The following is a 19,394-nucleotide window of genomic DNA, read 5'->3' on the forward strand; positions in this document are numbered from 1 at the left end:
AAGACCTTGTTTATTGTAAGGTATTGTGTTATTATAATAAAGTCACTTTCCGCCGCAAGTAATGTGCATCCAACGTTTCACCGGATCTGTCCGTATGACGGGCCGATCGTGTAGCAGGTGCCATTAAGCGGATGCGCCGCAAAAAGGCGTCGGGCGTTTTCCGAAGCTTGTCAACTGACCTAGATCGAAGAACATATGTACACACATTTCTACTATTGGCGACGTGGGCGACCGAAAGCGTCGCTGTGGTCGGCCTTTCACGATTGGCCCAAAAGCTGACTATGACGTCGGAAAGGGTATACCATCGACGGAAATAAGAAGAATGAAGGAACTTTAATTTCGACGGTGTTGGCAGTGTTCCTTTGAGAGCGCAATGATTTCAGGCTTCCACCATGCTATTTACTAACACCATCGAACTTGTTGTTCGCAAGGCAATGACGTCACAAGGGGGAACCATAGGAGGGCGCCACCAAAACATCTCGCCGCTAATTGCCAAGCGGGTCCAGATATTGTTGGAGATCTGCTGTTTGCTAAAAATGTTTTTACAACGTTCACACGTTGGTCAATAAAAGCACATCTTTTTTTTCAGTAATATTGACTAACATTTCAGCAATCAAGGAAGTTGACACCGAAATGTTGAAAGCAATAAAGAAATTAAAGCTAGGCTGTTTTTGGGTCCAGATTTATCTTTTATTGTTAAGAACAGCACTGATTTTGTTTGCCCCATCATTGAAGCATGCATATCCTCAGATTTAGAAATTAGTTTCTGCACACTTGAATACACGGTGCCATTTCTTCTTTCTTGGAAGCAAGTCGATATTTATTTCGATTTATAGCAAGCTTTTGATAAGATCAACCAGAAATTGCTTTTGTAAAAACCGTCATTGTATGGTGTAGCATTGCCAGATTTAAAATGGTTTAATAACTGTAGCAACTCGCAAGATGAGGACGGTAGGGAGAAGCTTCCTACTTTTGGCAATGCTTGAAGCCCGGGCATTTGTAAGACACGCCCAGACGTTCTCATTCCGTTAGGGATTATATCTAACATATCGCCCAAATCGTGTTCGGGTGTTGAATAGACTTGTATGTTTTTGTACTGACCTGGAGGACTAAATGTAGGACAACAAGAATTGCAGGGAGGAGCCTCCTACATTCGGCAATGCTTTGGCATCTTGCGAGCCTCCAGAACGCACACGCAGACAGAGCATGAGAAAAGGCGACAAGTGCTTGCTGGAGGCTGGGCGCTAAGAGATGCCCTGGGTTTCTCATCTTGTTGACGACTATTAGCACAGAGATGTTCTGGTGGCATCTTTTTTCATTCACAACATCAGAGGCAGTTTGATACTTCAGCACCATGATCCAGGTAAGAAAAAAAAATGTTTTTCATGCAAGGCTTGTCAAAATATTAGGTCCTGGAAAATATCAGCCATCCACATTGTCCTTATTGAGAACTCTACTCTATGTTCATGTCCTGCGGCCTTATTGAAAAGCACTGCAAAAGAGCGCAAGCATGTACCTGATCTCGCCACACCAGTCTCCTCCTGGACAATAAATTCTGCTTGCTATGGTCACCAAATGTCAACAGATGCACATGCCAAGCCAGCTACCGCCACTCCATCTTCCAAATGTAGTCTCCTACCAATGCAACAGTAGCTTGGGCTCCCAAGCTATTCAATCCCCCCTGCAAGTGGTTTTATGGCATCCCTTCAATTTATTCTTTAAATTCTATATTTTTTCACCCCGTCACATGGGTGCTGCCATCTTAAAATCACGTCACATAGCCGCCATAAGGTGGCTTCAAATCGTCGCTCCTCCCTCCCCTTCCTGAACACGTTGCATTCGTTTTTTCGTCGAGTTTTACTGCAATTTTACAGCGAAGCTGTATCTGACACGTTGGCAAGTTTTCTTTTGTGTCTGTCAACAGAACAGTAGTGGACAGAAAAGCATTGTGCGCTCCTTGTCTTCTATCGTGTAGTTTTGACACTTGTAGTTTTCAATAAGAAAACCACAAGTGTCGGAACCACATGATAGATTAGGCGTGCACAATGCGAAACACATAGTGCTCCCCGCATGCGTCTCTCGGTAAAAATTGCGATTTCATAAGTTGCCGTGGTAACGGCACCATACAGTCTTTCACATAGGCTCTTTCGCTGTTTACGAACATGAATTGCTGCTTGCGAATCAAGCGACTTCTGATCGCACAGTCTTTGCAAGTCTGTCGAGCTTGCTTATGTCACCCATGCTAGAAAGGATAAATGCTACACGGACAACAAGGTTGGAGATTTAATGAGGGCATTCGGCTGTACAATTTAATATCTTGGAGGAGGAAAGTTTGTTTACAAAATATTCAAAACTTATTAACATACTGTAAAGGACTTAAATTTTGCAAACCGCCTACATTTCGTAAAAAATAGGTCACGCGAACTATTCTGGTAAAACGTAAATACATTGGAATCTATATTGAGATTCCACCGCATCGCGAAAATTAGAACCCGCGAATTATTCCAAAACTTCAGCTTTAACGTGAATTGCGAAATATTGAGCCTGCAAAAAATAAGTCGTTTACAGCATCTCCCATTTCTTTGTTTTTTTTTGGCGTTCACCTGAAGAATTGGTGGTTAAACATTTCATCGACATTTCAGGCAGCTGTGTCAAGGTGGGTTTTGTTCATTCTTTTTGTGAATCGGAAGTTCGCTGGGACAACAAACTGGAGCACCGCCTGGTGGCATTTGCAAAGAAAAGGGTCTTTACAAAAAACGTTTTGGTATAGTGCAGTGGGCAATCGTTGCAGGTGATACCACAGCTTCGCTGGCCAACTAGCTGTCTTTACAGTGTGAATAGGAGCCCCAATTTTTTTATTTTGTCTTGCTTTGTGAAGTGTTGTCTGATACTTATATTTACTACCTAACTGCATACCATCATTATGCGTGCAACTTCTGCACATTATGTTATATATGCACCGTCGGGGAAAGGAATCAGCGTTACCACTGGCGCACATAGAGTATGGAGAGGTCCCCAAGTCAGACAAGGGTTGAGAGGCCAATTATTTATGACACTGGAAATTTGCTTAAGTGTTAGTTGTGCAATAAGAAGCACAAGGTATATTTACACATTTACGATCTTAAAGAAGACTGCAAATATAGACAATGCAAGTAGTCACTGTTTCTTGAAAGCACCGTGCTCTGCCTTCATAACGAATTCAAAAGTTACTTTTGATTATATGGCGGAATCATGATTGTAGTAGAAACATTTGTTTGATCTATTTATGAATTTAAATAAACTACAAATAATTTATTTAGACACACAGGGTTGCCTCCCGGGGTGAAAAACGTGTCGAAGAAAACTTGAGTGCCTGGCAAAAGTGCCCGAGGCACATAATGCACGACGCTGAAAAGAGACCATCATCATGGAAATCGCTCGGGTGCAGCGATGTCGATGCCGGATTTACCCTCGACACCGCTGAAAGAGCGTACCTGTTAGTGATGCAAAACTATCAATAGTAGCGAAAGTAGCCAGAAATCTGACACGATAGCAAAAAAACTATCGATAGTCGAATATCGAAAAACTAGACACTACTATCAATAGTCGACTGTCGAAAAGCTATGGATAGTACTATCGATAGTCGACTATCATAAAACTATCGATAGTACTGTCAACGCTTTACTATCGATAGTCTTGCGACACTAGTAGTTTGCGTCGCTGTCTTCTTTTTCTCACTTTATTTTTTCAAATGGGACACCAACTAGCCCAAGCACTTACCATCCCAACTTGGTTCAACTTTCAGTGATGATGAAGATGGGAGTTTGGGCGGAGAGGAGGAAGGGAGGTGAGCGGCGGTGCGGCATTTGTGTTCGCTCTAGTGGTGCAAAACTATCAATAGTATTGATAGTCAATTTATTGATAGTTTTGAATCATTAGTACATGTTCAAACAAATAACATCTGTCTACACAAATCCATGAAGGGGTACCTGGCATTTGACTGAGCCAAGCTTGCTGGAGGTCCAATTCTCTTGCACGATTTAATTTTATTTCACAAATTATATACTAGAAGACAAGACTTCGATTGGCGGGTTTGTCTCTTATCGCACATAACACAGCCGCGAGCCCGCTGAAACCAAAATCCGTCCAAACTAAAGCCATTCTATGGCACCATGTGTGTCAATGCCCCGTGTCCACCAGTCAGGTAACTGCCGAGATGTAAAGGTCTATAGGAATACCGAGTTCGTGTAAAAGATAGCACACCACGTCCAGTTGAGTTTAGCTCTTACTCACTTGCCGGGCAAGCACGCCGGCAAGCTTGCGCAAAGGTAGCACAAGAGAAACAAGTGATACACACTAGCGTACATAACTACAAACACAAAGAAAACTTCGTAGCCCTTATTGCCGGTAGCATTTCTTTCCAAGTGTAAATGGGTGAAAACCGATGCCATGATCTTCTGAAAAACTTCAGACATAGTGGCGAGAAAAATTAAAAACTGAGGAGATTCATTTCCTTTCTACCAAAATTTTTGTATCTTAACCTTTCAGTAATCACCCGACATATTTCAGAGTAATCTGAACCTTGGATTAACCACACTCTTTGTACAGTGGAATCTCATTAGTTCAAGCCCTCTTAATTCAAACTCGCAAATAATTCAAGCTAACATGCAGGTCCCATCTTATATGTTTCTAGAAAGGAAACTTCCGGTAATTTAAACTCGTACAATGTTTTGGTCCCCCTCGGGTTCAAACTAACAAGATTCGACTGTAAGATGTGGTCGGCAGGCGATGCGCACTGTCTTAAGAAATACCAACAATTTATATGACAGAAAGACCTGAGGGGATGGGGGACAAGACTTGATCCAGGCACTGGGCCTAAAGAGAAGTTCCATCTTGCAAGGCTTGATCTATGATTCAGGGCATTTTCAACCTACGGTATATGTAGAGAACGAAAGTGCCTACCAGGTGAACAGAAACAGTATGTTATCCGAACATGTAGGGCAACGCAAAGCCGTACATGTAGAGAGTTTGGTCAATGGGAGGCGCTGGCAGAGTCAGGGCGTGCGGCAGAGTCGGAAAGAGGGCTTGGCATGCTCTCTTGACCAACCAGAAGCCGGAAAGAATCCCCTAGCGGTGGTAGCAGCAAACAGTTCTGATCAAAAGTCTATGTTCGTATATGGTTTTAATAAGCGCGTAAAAGTGAAGTGTAGTAACTCTTCGTGGTTGAAAATAGGGTGCACGTGTTGTTTTGATCATGATCATGCAGAAAGATGTAAGAAACGAATGCGCCGCGAAACTCTGTTTTGCGCGGACAGAGTGTGACCGTTCGGACGGCAGATTCCCGGCCCTGGGTGCTTTGGCGTAAGGATTATGTCGATCGTTCCGCTAGTCGCACTCTTACACCATCTTTTTGGATTAACGTGATTGAAACATCACGTGTACCATATTTTCAGCCATTGAGAGTTACTCCAATGCAGTTATCAGGTTTGTTTCTTGCGACCACCGCCAAGGTATTATTTCCGGGTTCTGGTTGGTCACATTCAAATTTCTGAAGACGGCCTGGAACACGCCCAGTCCGCTTTCGGCCAATGGCGCCTCCTAATTTGTCTCCTATACTTCCCAACGAATGGCCAAACTCTCTACATTTAAGGCTCCGGGGCAACGCACAGTAGTCGAGTATACAGTAAACTCTCACTTGAGCGAACGTCAGTTTAAAAAATATTTCGGCACACGGGAAATATTGCACACGTCGACACACGGGAAATACCGAAAAAAAATAAAGCAGACACTGTCACGACTTTGCAAGGTAAAACCGGAGAGGCGAAGAGCGGAAGAATAGACCCCTTGCAAAACGTACAGCGCCACGGCGGCAGGGAATTTCGGGAACCCTCGGTACAAATCACGCGCTTTCTCGTTGCACCTTTGCGACTGCCCACGTGTCCCGGCAGCTACCGCCAGCAGCCGTTGCAGCCATCCCGCCCATCCGCCAAGTCGTTTGTCATTGGCGGCGTACTGTATCTGTAACAGCGTAAAGGCATTGCGACAGGTGAGCTTATTTGAATACGTTATTCGTCGTAACTGAAGTGTCACCGAATCCACTTATTTTGCACCGCAAGCAAGCAAGCAAAACTTTACTTTGTGTAAGGGCCTACGTCCTGGTCCGGACGGTCCGTCCGACGCACGTCTCGCGGATGGATTCCGCAAGGGGACTGGAGTGATTAATTAGTGCTTCTAGTGCGGTGGGTATGTCGGTGCGCATGGGTAGAGCCAGCCATTCCTCCCAAGAAATGATGTCTGAGAGGGTTGGGGGAAGGGTGGGTGGGTTACGAGACCAGTAGGTATGAGGGATGGAAGGGTATTCTCCGCATTTTGGGCAGGTGGGGGAGTCGGGTCGTTTGTAGATGTGGTGGAAGATGTAGTGCGATGAAAGAGAGTTGGTCTGGGCTTGCCTGACGAGGGAGGATTGTTGCCTAGACATGGTCTTTGGAGGGTGAGGGTAAATGGTCCGCTCTTCACGTTGTTCTTTTAACCTCGACTTCCGCAGGGCTCTGCGAGCGTTCCTTGTTGCGCCTACCGAGTAGATAGCTGGCCATGACGAGACGGGACCCGGGGAGTTCTCGAGGGTGAGACGATGGGCTGTCTCATTACCCTCCACGCATTGGTGGCCAGGCGTCCATACGAGGCGGAACTTTTTGTCCGGGTAGCAAACATGTATTTCACAGATTAGGTTATCCGTTTTAAGTGTAAGGTGTTGTCGATGTAGTTTCGTATTCTTCCAAATTGTCGATCGTTGGGGGTTCTGTGAAGGTTTCGGAGTAATGTATATTAGTGCGTGTGTTAAAGGGCAACTCCGCTTCATTTCCGATATTTAGAAAACTATGTAGCCCTCTTCAGTATCATATAGGAAGACCCCAAGTCAAATATTACGATCTAATTCCGTCTATATATTTATTAAACTGGCCAGCAAACCTTCAAGTGAGCCAACTGGCCGAAATCTGCCAACTCTAGCATGCGGCGGGAGGCGCAATCATCAGCGCAGTCAATGCCAAGTAAAAAAAGGTTTGTGTTGAGTCTAGACACTGCTGCAAGATTGCCGAGCCAGGAAACCTAAACCGAGCCACCACTAAATGTGTTCCGTTTCAAAATGGCCTAATTGGCAAGACTGAACTGCCACCAAATGTGTTCCGTTGTACAGCACCAAAGTACATCACCAGACATGAGCGTCAAAAAATATACTTACAATGGCTAGCGACGCCTCATAAAAGCCATGCGATGACCCTCTGCTTGGCCAGTTAAGCCACACGCAGTGCCGTGCAGGGTACAGGACGCCATCCATGAGCCGGCCGGTGCGTCGACCCAGGGTCCCGCCCATAGTGTTCCGCTGCTGCCTTGAACAAGGTGAAAGCCAGCTCATTGATGTCATGGTCCTCGGGACCTGTGGTGTGTAACCATCGTGTTTAAGTTTTACAGTCACTGACCAATATTTCGGAACATGAAGGGGTCGCACAAAGCTCAGAATAATCGAACAGTCCAGAAAAATGAATTTAGCCTAAAAATCACTTTATTGCAATTTTAAGCGCAAAGTTGCTGCAGAAAGTAATTGATACAATAGGTTTGTGATAATTCAAACTGATATTTCGTACTTCCGGTTCATTCAAACAGACTTGAAAATTTTGGTTGTCCCGCTATGTTTTTAATGTATTTATAAGCCACTTAATTCAAACGGCGTTTTCGCTTAAAGGGCCCATGAGACAAATTTTGGCTGGAATAAATCAATTTATATTGGGATTTTACTAATAACACATCGTTCAGTGGGCCAAAAGAAAAAAGGTAGAAAGTCAAAAGCCTGACTTTCGGTACGAAAATTCTAAAACACAAGGGACTATTTCGTAACTCCTTTCCTTCATTATCTCTCTGCCTTTTCACTGTGATACATTCGCGGTCCTTGTAGCGCGTTGCAAAGCCCCCCCCCCCCCCCCCCCAGCGCGTCACCAGGTCCAAACGCACGTCACACGGCACCGGACCTCACTTAATCCCTTCACCCCTAAGCTGACATTGTGGTGGAAGCTACGTGCTTGCCGGACAATCAGCCGCCTCCCTTTCATCACCTGACCTCATTCTCTGCGCGTGGGTATGCGCGAGAGAGCGTGATCACGTGGCAAAAATGTGGCTGGCCCAACGAGCACGTAGCTTCCGCAGCACTGTCAGCTTTGGGGTGATTGAGGTGGGGAAAGCAACTTTCGTCTGAATTTTGAGCGACGGGCTAATCTTTTAGGGGGACAATGACTGTGTCCCGGTACTCAAACGAGTCTGAGCAAGAGGGGACTGCCCCGTTTCCATCTTCTTTAACTGTTTGGTAGAATGCGCGATTTATGAGTTGAAGAGGAAAGCTAAACAGGAAAAAGTTGGAAAAGCGTTTCATGACTCCTTTAATTCATACTTTTGTACTCGCAGCCCTGTTGAGTATGCTTCCCTCCGAGCACCGGTGCACCGCAGAGAAGCAATACCTGCGGAGCGTGCTTTCATGAGTGTTCTTTCTCCGCAGTGCACCGGTGCTCATAAAGAAGCACACTCAACGGGGCTCAAGCGGGCACACATTAGCGGAAAACAGCGTTCACATTATGTGCTTCAAGACTAGCAATGATGACCAAGACGACATCGAGGATGAGGACCAGCTCACTGGCATCATGCTTTCTGGCCTTGAAGCACATAATGTGAACGCCGAGCAGGCGGAATATGCTAGTCTTGACGATGATGTGTGTGTTTGTCGTGATGACTCATTAGAGGACATAGTACAGGAAGTAATGCCAGCACAGTGCAGCAGTGAGAGTGAAGATGACAATGAAGAAAGGGATGACTTGCTACCAACTGTCACAGCCATAGCTTTGAGCACATCGCTTAGCTCCGGAAGTTTCTGTCTGCAAAGGAAGAGTCCCGTAAAGAGCTACTTGCATTGGCTGGTATTGAAAATTTTGAGATTGTATGTGCTGACTAAACAGTCCACAATCGACAAATTTTTTGCCGGATGAATAAACTCAATGTCACAGCTCTTTCACTAATGTGTTATGCCTGTACTTGCTTATAATTAGGCCTATGTAGAGGAAACTGGCAAAAATCTGCTTTGTATGAGTAGCTATCCATGTAACAAATCATAATGCTGTCCAGTATCATATTTGGATGAATTTCTGATAATTCAAACTAAAATCTGTGACTTCCTGGAGTTTGAATGAGTGAGACTCTACTGTAGTTTGCTGTACGGCATTTCGCATTCAGCGAGTCATTTTGTCACTGTACACAGACGAAAGCATAAAAGCGTTCGGACAAGTTACGCATTCACGGCTGCACGATGCTGGCAACTGTAGGGCCAGTCGTTAGACTTTGCCCTTGGTGAAAGAGTCCTGTTTGTAACACTGTGCCGCTGGAGCAAATGCACAGATTGATTGCTACTTGGCGATACAACCGCTGCCTTCTCACGTCGACACATGGGAAATACCGCAAACAAAAGCAGACACCGTCACGACTTCGTAAGGTGAAACCGGAGAGGTCAAGAGCGGAAGAACTGCTTGAGTGTTGACGTGCTATGTCGCATCAACAGCAGAGGCCTGCCATTAAAAAAAAAATATACTAGTTTGCAGTTTCTTTGCTGGACGTGACGTCACGACAACTGACGGCAGCGATTGGCTGGCAGAGTGATGTAGATTCTTTTGGGGGGAATTTGCCACTGAATTCATAACCTGACATCAAATGTAGTTTCTAAACATGGCAGATATAATCGGGCCAGTTTCCGTCCACAATGCTGCCACCTAGTCTGTCGCACAGATTATTTCCGTTGCTAAGGGGCAATTGGGGCTTTATGTAAACATAGGCTGGACATGCGTGTAGGAAAAATAATATGAATGACCGACCAGATCATTGACTCTTCCAACATATTGCAAAAAAACAAAAAAAACGATAAGTCAACATTTTTTTTGTTTTTTCTTCATTTTTAGTGGCTGTCGTGTAACATCGAAGTATAAGTACCAAGTAAAATAAAACTAAAGAAAAAGTACATAACGTAAGGTGTACATGAACTCTATAGATATAATACCAGTCCCAATGGTTTAGCAAAGAAGCCAGTCTTCTCAGAAAACCCCCTCTCTCACTGGAGTCCGTTTTCTAATATTTGAATCTTAAAAAGAAGTTGCCCCGAAAAAGCGGCAGAAAATGCACAAAACAAAGTGACAGTGCCTAAAAAGGTCACACCTGCCTTTTCACATGGCTCTCGGAACTACATGCAGTGCAGGATGCAGAACGGTACCCATGGGCTAGCTGCAGTTGTAACCCAGTGCTTGTAGTATATCGCAGCTGCTTGGAAGGGAGAGGGGCCACCTCCTTCATGCCGTGGTACTGGGAAAAGCAATACCAATTAGCCGCAGGCGTCGAGCACCTTGTATTTCTGTGCATCCACAAAGCATTTCTGGGACAGCAACGACAGAAAACTTCAGTAACACAGTGAACAAAAAAGAGACCAAAAGAGTAGGCATGCAGGCGAGCATGAATTGTAGACACAGCTAAAACTCGAGGCACAAGGAAGCAGAAAGAGGGCACATGAAGAGGCCTTTCGACTTCCTTACATGTCGGGCTTGAGTCTCGTACCGGGTAGTAAGAAGCAACAATACTGGTTCCCTGGCCTTTCCTGTCTCAACAAGCCTTGAAACAAAGATATCCTACTCGTCATTCATCTCGTTTTCTCTTCTCGGGCGGATTAAAGTGCACGCTGCGGCAGTAAACTGCCTCGAAGGGGTCAACTCACACTTCTAAGAGAATGATTGGCGAGCAACTTCTCCATTGTGTACTACGTGCACTCCATGTTTTAAAGGGGTACTCCGGCATTTTCTTCATTGTCCCCGATTTGCCTAAGAACTTGCTAAGCACATCAACAAACATCGCTGAAATAGTAACCGAAATATCTGGCCGAAATAGCTTTTTTTCGCAAAGTTACAGAATTTAAAATTTTGGTCACCATTCTGTTTTTCAAAGTGGAAAGCTCTACCGGCAACATTGAAATTGAGACGTCATGGGAAGGCAAAGGTTCACTCTTAGGGCTGTAGACTTTGTTCACAACTGATCACAAACAGTTTCATTGTGTCAAAAGAATGCTTTGGAAGGTCGCCCCAAATCCCATCCAGCAGCACGAAACAAATGCTCGGCATAGTTCATTTCTACACAGCCGCTCGAACCGTGAGCCTGTCATCCCGCGACACAAGGACGTAACTAGAAGGGGTTCATGGAGCCCGGCCCCGCCCGGCCCGCCGCTGCCGCCCCCCGCCCCCAAAACAAAATCCTGGCTATGTTCCTGCGTGACGTCACGGCAATGAAAAGCACAAGTATATTTCAATCTTGGATTGGCATTATACACGACAGTGGTAGGAACATTACTTGTGTCGAGCTAGAGAAGCCATATTGGGGGCTACCCCAGCTACGTCCCCACTGGCTTTCATGGCAGTTATGTGCGATGCAGACAGCTTTCACTATTTCAACCGAGTGCCTAGGCAAACACAGAAGGAGCCACATAAGACAATCAGGAAAAGACGCCGAGTTGTACAGGCTAAGGAGGAAGGTCATAGTGCAGCGAGCTATCTAGTCCAGGCTATTCCTCTGAGAAATGCAGTCGGTGGAAATGTAGGTGAGTTATTCCCGCCATTAATTTAGGTAACTAATGCAAGCATTACACTATTTTGCATATTTCTCTACTGCAATGCTAGTCATCCGCAGCAGAAACAACGCCCCAAACTAAAAAGAATTCTCGTTACATTGTTAACACAGACATCAAGTCCGTAAGCGAGCTGGAGTTCATCAAAGCACAACCGAGAATCTCTCGGAAGTACTTGGTTCCTTTTCAGTAGTTATTGAATGAAAACACAGTGCAGTGGTGATTACCATCAGCACAGCCTTGCCACTGGCACTGCTGTCCCTTGGGTGGCACATGCACGACATGGCCTACAAGCCACATATATCCCTAAAAGAAAGCTGCATAGGATGCACTTACCGTGGCTAGCGTCGCCACCCAGCAAGCTTGCACAAACCCTCTGCATGGCACGCAGTGCTGTTCAGAACAGAGCGCCACTGGCTAGCCAGTTAATGCGAAGGCTTGTAGTGTCTTGCTGCTGCCTTGGCAAAGCTGCAAGTCACCTCTTTCACGCCTTGTGGTGCCCATCAGCTTCAAAAGAAACGGTGTTGAGTCGCGACCAGTAATATGCAAAACAAAAACGAGAACGGCTCGGTTATTAATAAGTTGTGTGCAGCAGAGGCACGGGTGCGAGGGCGTAGCTTCGCAGAATGTTCTTTTTGCACGGCTGCTCGTGCAAAAAGGGCGCTTTTGTGCTCGGGCTTGTGCCTTTTCTGCACACAACCTATGTTACAGAGTGTACAGCACGCCTTCGAGAGCACTCGCGTGCGGCGAGAAATCCATAATATACAAGGTACGATCGCAGGAAACCTCGCAGGGGTGCAGGAAGCTGCAAGTGCACGGTGCACCAGAATGTGAAACTAGAGGTGGTGATAGAATTTCACAGTTTGAGAATATGACGGTACTTGGGTCAAAATATAGAAACGATAAACGTAACTGCCTTACCGGCTGATGATAAGGGCCACCGGAGCACGACCAACTATTTTTTGTGATCGGGGCATTCGATTGGACGCGGGTTGGTAAAGATTTGAAAAACACGAAAGAATAAAACATGTAGGGACGAAGACAGACAGCGCAGTTCTTTGTTGACATGAAATGTAAGATCAAGCACATTATTTTGTCGGATCAAATGGTTTTGTTGAATTAGGTTTAGCTCGCAAGTTAGCCGTTCTTCGGCGGGCTTTCAGCTTTCTGCGATGGTTGTTTTAATTGTGAACGCAGGCTCAAACAATGTAGGCAGCGGCGCCAAATAGATCTGAAACGAAGAAACAGCTCGGACGCGTGGAACGAACACACATAGAGATCACATCACAGGAAAACTCAAACCACTCACCTCTCGTTCGACGACGGTTCGTCAGGCACGATGTTTCCGATGTTTCTGCGGGCGTTGAGGCGTTGAGGGGACCGCGTCTGTTTCCGTGCTCCTATTGGTCGTGACGTCACCAAATTTCATCCAATAAAGTGCGCGCCGAAGTTTTCTCTAGTCGCCGGTACCGACGTACAGTTCGCGCTTTTCACTTTTTCGTGTTTCCTCCTCTCCTGCCCTTTTTTCCTCCCTCTACCGCGCTCCGCCACCTGCTTACCCCCCTCTCCCGAGGGGCCAACACCGGATTAGGAGACGCCTCCGTTAATCCGGCTTAACCCGCCGAAGAGGGGGGCCTGCTGCCTGACTAAATAGTACTTCGCTGCTCGAAAAAGAAACTCCGCGGGCAGCAACCGAATGCGCTTTGCCGGATGCGCATTACCTGATTGGCTTATAAGTCAAGGACATAACGACGACAGCGTATTCAAACAGTGTAAAATAAAAATGTATATAATATTTTCAAGAACGCCGTTGTCGTCACAGCTTCACTGTTAATTCATTTACACCCATAAAGGTGTTTTGCAGTGTCTATAACTCACACACTAGCACCCCTAGAAAAGGGTGTTTTGGACACAATAACACCCATTTAATGGTAGGTCAAGCCAGCATAACCTTGTACCTTAAGTTCAAACGTCAATCGACTGCGTGATAGGTTGCAGTTTTTTCCCCCGAGTCGATGACCCGAAACAGCTATCTTTTACCAACGTACAAGAGCGTGTCAGTCTTCTTGAAACTGGGGCCCGCATACATGCCACAAAAAGTGAGGGTTGTTTCTCCTCCTAGAATAAAAGCACAATAGAAAACAATATTTTAAGTATAGAGAAATGCACGACATATTTCTGGCTCAAAATCAAGCCAAAATCTGTGCTGGTAAATCTCCACCCTTTCTTGCTTTGCGTGGAGGCAATGTGTTCCAACTAATGGCATTTGTGTTGTAGTCGAGGACGCCAGCTGGAGCTGATGGCACCATTAAAAGCTACGGATAATACTGAATTGTTAAATATCCTCGTTATACATTCATTGCATGCGACGTTATATAGCACCGTACCATTCTGCTGCATCCGTACCTTATGCAACACACACATGGCACCATCGATTTTCTTCTTGGCAAACCTTGTCGAGAAAAACAGACTCGATAATGCCAAAATGCTGCAGAAGGAACGGGCACAGTGCAAAGTACAAAGCAATGGCGCTGACGTAACGTCAGTGCAAGTCATGTATTTCTTGATAAGATGAGCCAATGCGTGAGCAATGCAGCTGTCGGCAGTCATCTGCCGCAGGACGACATCGAAGGCAAAAACATGACGAGGTAAACCAGTATGCAAAACACATACGCCCCATTGTGCTTCTTGAATTTTGTCTGGAATGAGCCACCCAGCAAGCTTCCAAGATTTATGAAATCCAAACGTTATGTCGACTAAGACTTCCTTAAATGCAAACTATTAGGGCAGTGGTTCTCAGCCATTGATGTTTCGCGGACCCCTTGTGGATCGGCGGAAATGACGGAGGACCACGTTCGTGGTGAGAGGAAAAGAAGGTGTAGGTTAATTATTATAAAGATTTAATAATTGGACATAGCTAAGTGCTATTGTGAAGAAGACTTATCCTATTGACACATACACCAGAAAACTCACCGGAAACTGGAGCGTTTCTTCTCAATCTAAGAAACGACAGTTTTATTGGCGGGATTGACTGATGAGGCAGGGCTTCGCGGACCCCTGGAATGCCTTCGCGGACCCCAAAGGGTCCGCGGACCTTCATTTGAGAACCGCTGTATTAGGGTAATATGCAGAATGGGTTCAACGTACGGTTTTGGAGACTATGTACCAAAAGAAAGATGCTGTTTTGTGAATCCAACACATGTTTCACCGAGCCACCTCCCTAAATTGCACTGCTCCCTCAGCCGTCTATTGTTTTGCCATGTCATTTAGTAAAATCATTGTTATTTCTCGTGATATTATTTATCAAATGATCCTTCGCAAATGTTTGTCTCGCGACTATGGGTCAGAAGAACATTTAGATCACAAAAGCCTCTTTTATTTATGACGGCCCTCACCCTAAAGAACTTTAAACTTTCATATTTGGCTGCAAGTACTATAAATGTGTGAATATTCAAAACACCCAAATGTTCGTGGAACCTGTTGTTCGCAATTGTAGGTGATTTGTGAAAATTCTATACTTTACAATATGCACGAGTTTAGTTTGCATAGTCTGTATTTTCCTATAAACAATTCAAACGGCATAAGAGAAGTCAGCTTTATTCCCGCAATACCCCCAGGTAAAATGAAAAAGGAACAGAGTTTTTAATTTCTACGTACCAACTTGTTAATAACTTAATATCGCCGATGTTATGCTGAAATGCCAGAACCATCCTCTCGGTGTGATATGGCTTCCACGTTGGCCCCAGGCTATGGTAGTGTGCCAGCCTGCAAAGGTGCATGCATAAATCTCATGGCATGTTTTTACCCGAGAAAAAAACAATATTTGTTTTCTTCGAAATCAAAAAGAAACTTCCGGTTTTGTTTGGTTGAGTTCAGCGAGTCATTCCGAGCACATCATACAGACATAAGTCACTTATGTGATTTTCATTATTTGAAATTGCAAGAATTTTCAACCTACTTCAATATACAAGTATGAACTAAGTTTTTAAGTTTACTGCAACAACATAGGTAATATGTTATGGTGACTACATACAAACCAGCCTTATAGTATCAAAGTCTGTACTTATCTGGAGTAGGGTTAAATGTAAGTCAACCAACCTAACATTCCTCCGCTCTACTGTATGTCAGGTCTGGGTGGCCCATGCCCTATCCTGAAGAAAAAAGAGACAAGGTGTCCGTGCCATGCTTTTCTGATGTGCAGTTCTTTTGTTTCCCAAAAGCTGCGGGCTGCCAGCCCAACCAACTTTGAGTCCATCTAGCTGTCTCTTGGGTGAATGTTCGTTCAACTGCTTTAGACGTCAATGCTGTGTTTCAGGTGCCCCTTAAACTAACTAAAACAGAAACCAAACCAAAATTTAGCTTTTTTCTAAAGTCGTTTTTAGTTTTGTGATAACACACATACAAGTGACAGGTAGCAATGCGGCTTTATTTTAGGACAAGCACTTTCATATGTATTTTTCAGGCAGTGGCATGACAGAGTCAATATCAAGTGCCAAGCGAGTACGTAAAACGTTGCTAACAAATATTCTGCATGTTTCTATACCCAACCTCATTCCATGCACTCAAATAGAAACAGGAACAGAAACCTGTTACTTAGCAAGAGCCCTGGGCAGGAACAGCTTGTCCCTAGCTGTTTGCCTCCAAATGTTCTAACACTTCAATAATGTTCCTGTCTAGCTGTTCATTTGATTAACCAGATTTTCACATAAAAAAGTAACCCAGAAAAACACGACATTAAAGGAAAACCTTGTGGCGCTCCTGTTATTCATACAGCATTAAAATGTCACTGACAGCCACATGAATAACCTGTTTCTAATGTATTGCTAAAATATTAAGGCGACCTCCCATCAACACCCTCGTAGTCAAGGTAGGTTTCCTACAACCACTGCCGCTCTATGGTTGTTTTAAAATGTGAACCTCGGAACCATAGACAATGGAGACTATTTGGCTTGAGTGTACTTACATGAGAATACGTATAATCAAAGTCAGTTTCCGCTTGGCCGGGAATGCATCTGATATAAAAAGGGAATATTGGGGTTTTATGCCAAAATACAGTTGAAGCAATGGCCCCAAAAACTCCACAAAAGGGACCACCCAGGTTTTTAACCATAATTTCTGTGCTCCGGACGCGGACATAGAACCTCAACACCACAGAAGCACTGTAACTTGTGAGATTGAAACAACTTATATTATGATAGGGGAAACAATCCTAACAGCCACATTTACAGCAGAGAGGGCCGGTCATGCATAGCAAAAGGAAACAAAGGTCATATCAGTTATATTGAATGCAAACACTTTGAACAATGTTTACTATTAGGTTTTGGTAAGAAATGCATTCCTTTACCTGGGTTAGTGCTCTAAACTGGTCTAGATCTTCTAAGTAAAACTTTATTTCTTCATACCAATCACAGCAGCAAAAGCAAGGCCCAGGTACTTGTTCGATTTTTTTATTTGTTTTCCAATTATGTAACAATGCTAAAAGTTGAAAACGCGTGACTGGCGGCTAATCACGACTCCGCGAAAAGTGACGAAGTATTTCCCATACCTACTGCAATGTAACATTTGCCCCGCACATCAGATCAAGAAACACCGTGCTTCTAGAAAACCTTAACTTCAAAATAACATTATAAAAATTATATGGCTGGAACCGAAGACAAGGATTAATAATTGGGCCAGTTGGTAATTCATGCACTCTAAAAAAAGCCCGAGCGTCTACTTTCCCGCATCCCCCCCCTCCCCCCCCTCCCCCCCCCCCCCCCCCCCCCCCAACACCCTCGGAGAGCCCATCACCACAACTTACGGAGGCAGCTTAACGAATGACGATGCCGAAATATATGTTTAGAACAAAAAACGCAGTCTGAGTTGTGACATTATGCAATGCAAAACGTCATTCTTGCATTGCTTAATGTCACAACTCGGACTGCGTTTTTTGGTCTAAACATATGTTTCGGCATCGTCATTCGCTGAGCTGCCTTTGTAAGTTGCGGTGATTGGCTCTCCGAGGTGTTGTGCGGGAAAGCAGACGCACGGGCTGTTTTTAGAGTGCAACAAATTTAGCGCAAAAGATGGGGTCAAGAGAGGCGCACAAACACGTCGCCGTGTTTCTGTCCCTCTCTTGTCCTCTTCGTCCTCGTCAAGCGAAGACAATTTAAGTCAAGTGCTTCGTCGGCCTGGTTCAATCTCGACTTCTTTTTCCAAAAATACTGCCGTCCATTTAAGATATCGGCTTACTAGTAGTGTTGTAGGGATTGTAGCTTCCCGCCTACATCTCCAGCATTGTTTTTTTTTAAATCCAAATTTCGGTTCACCATCCCTTTGAAGAGGAAAGAGTGCCAAGAATGAAGCCAGGGATGGAGAAGCAACATGGCAAGGTTGGTTTATAGAGCTCATATCACCCTCAATCGGGAGACGAATGGGGCTCATCTGTGAGCTCGCTGCCCTGCACCCTGCGGGAGTTACGTGAGCAGAGGCGACACGACCTGCGAATGGGTGCACAAGAGCCTCCCGAAGCTTCCGCCCAGAGAGAGTTTGACGTCGTCTTCAAGGGAGTGACTAGCTGGGGCCTGCGCAACAGGGATGGAATTCTGCTTTCCGGCACTCCTCGGCGGGCCCCCGAGGACCAACAAGACTGCCAGTGCGACCATATTTCTAGGAATCGGGGTGCGACACCTGTCTCGTAGGAATGCACATGTGCGTCAGAAGAGCTTGGAGCTCTGCTCAGCCACGTCTTGCGTGCACCAAGGATGCTGCGAGCTTCGCGTCCCTCCAGTGTGCTGCACGACGACCAACGCGAGCCTCTTCTCGTTTGGACGGAGCGACGCCGGGGCTGCGGCGGCTCGGCAACTCGCTGGACCTGCGGGAGTTACGTGAGAAAAGGCGACACGACCTGCGAATGGGTGCACGAGAGCCTCCCGAAGCTTACACCCAGAGAGAGTTTGACGTCGTCTTCAAGGGAGTGACTAGCTGGGGAACTACCTGCGCAAAAGGGATGGAATTCTGCTTTTCAGCACTCCTCGACGGGCCCCCGAGGACCAAAAAGACAGCCAGTGTGACCAGATCTCTAGGAATCGGGGTGCGACACCTGTCTCGTAGAAGCGCACATGTGCGTCAGAAGAGCTTGGAGCTCTGCTCAGCCTCGTCTTGCGTGCACCAAGGAGGCTGCGAGCTTCGCGTCCCTCCAGTGTGCTGCCCGACGACCAACGCGAGCCTCTTCTCGTTTGGACGGAGCGACGCCGGGGCTGCGGCGGCTCGGCAACTCGCTGAACCTGCGGGAGTTACGTGAGGAAAGGCGACACGCCCTGCGAACGGGTGCACAAGAGCCTCCCGAAGCGTACGCCCAGAGAGAGTTAGACGTCGTCTTCAAGTGCATGCCTATAGCTAGAGAACTGCCGGCGCAACGGAATGGAATTCTGCTCTCCGAGTGTAATAAAGTGACTTGCGCACGGAACGTGACCCTATTCACTATTATCAGGCGCTGTGTCTGAAGATACGTCTGACGTACCTGGGACGCAAAATCTAAAGATACGTCAGACGTAACCAGGACGCGGAGTCTGCATCGGATGTCCTAGCGTGGGCAGTCGGACTGCTGCCGGACGTTCCCGCTAGTGTATTTGCAGCAGTCCGAAAGCGTTTCACTCTTGTGCCTTATCGAACTTGCATAAGTGGCCGGCAGCCACTTGGCCTGGCCGCCGTGTTATAGAGGGGTGTGTGTCTGTCGTGCGTA

This window comes from Ixodes scapularis, unplaced genomic scaffold (assembly GCF_016920785.2).
Source record: "Ixodes scapularis isolate PalLabHiFi unplaced genomic scaffold, ASM1692078v2 PGA_scaffold3__209_contigs__length_174095766, whole genome shotgun sequence".
NCBI classification, from domain to species: domain Eukaryota; kingdom Metazoa; phylum Arthropoda; class Arachnida; order Ixodida; family Ixodidae; genus Ixodes; species Ixodes scapularis.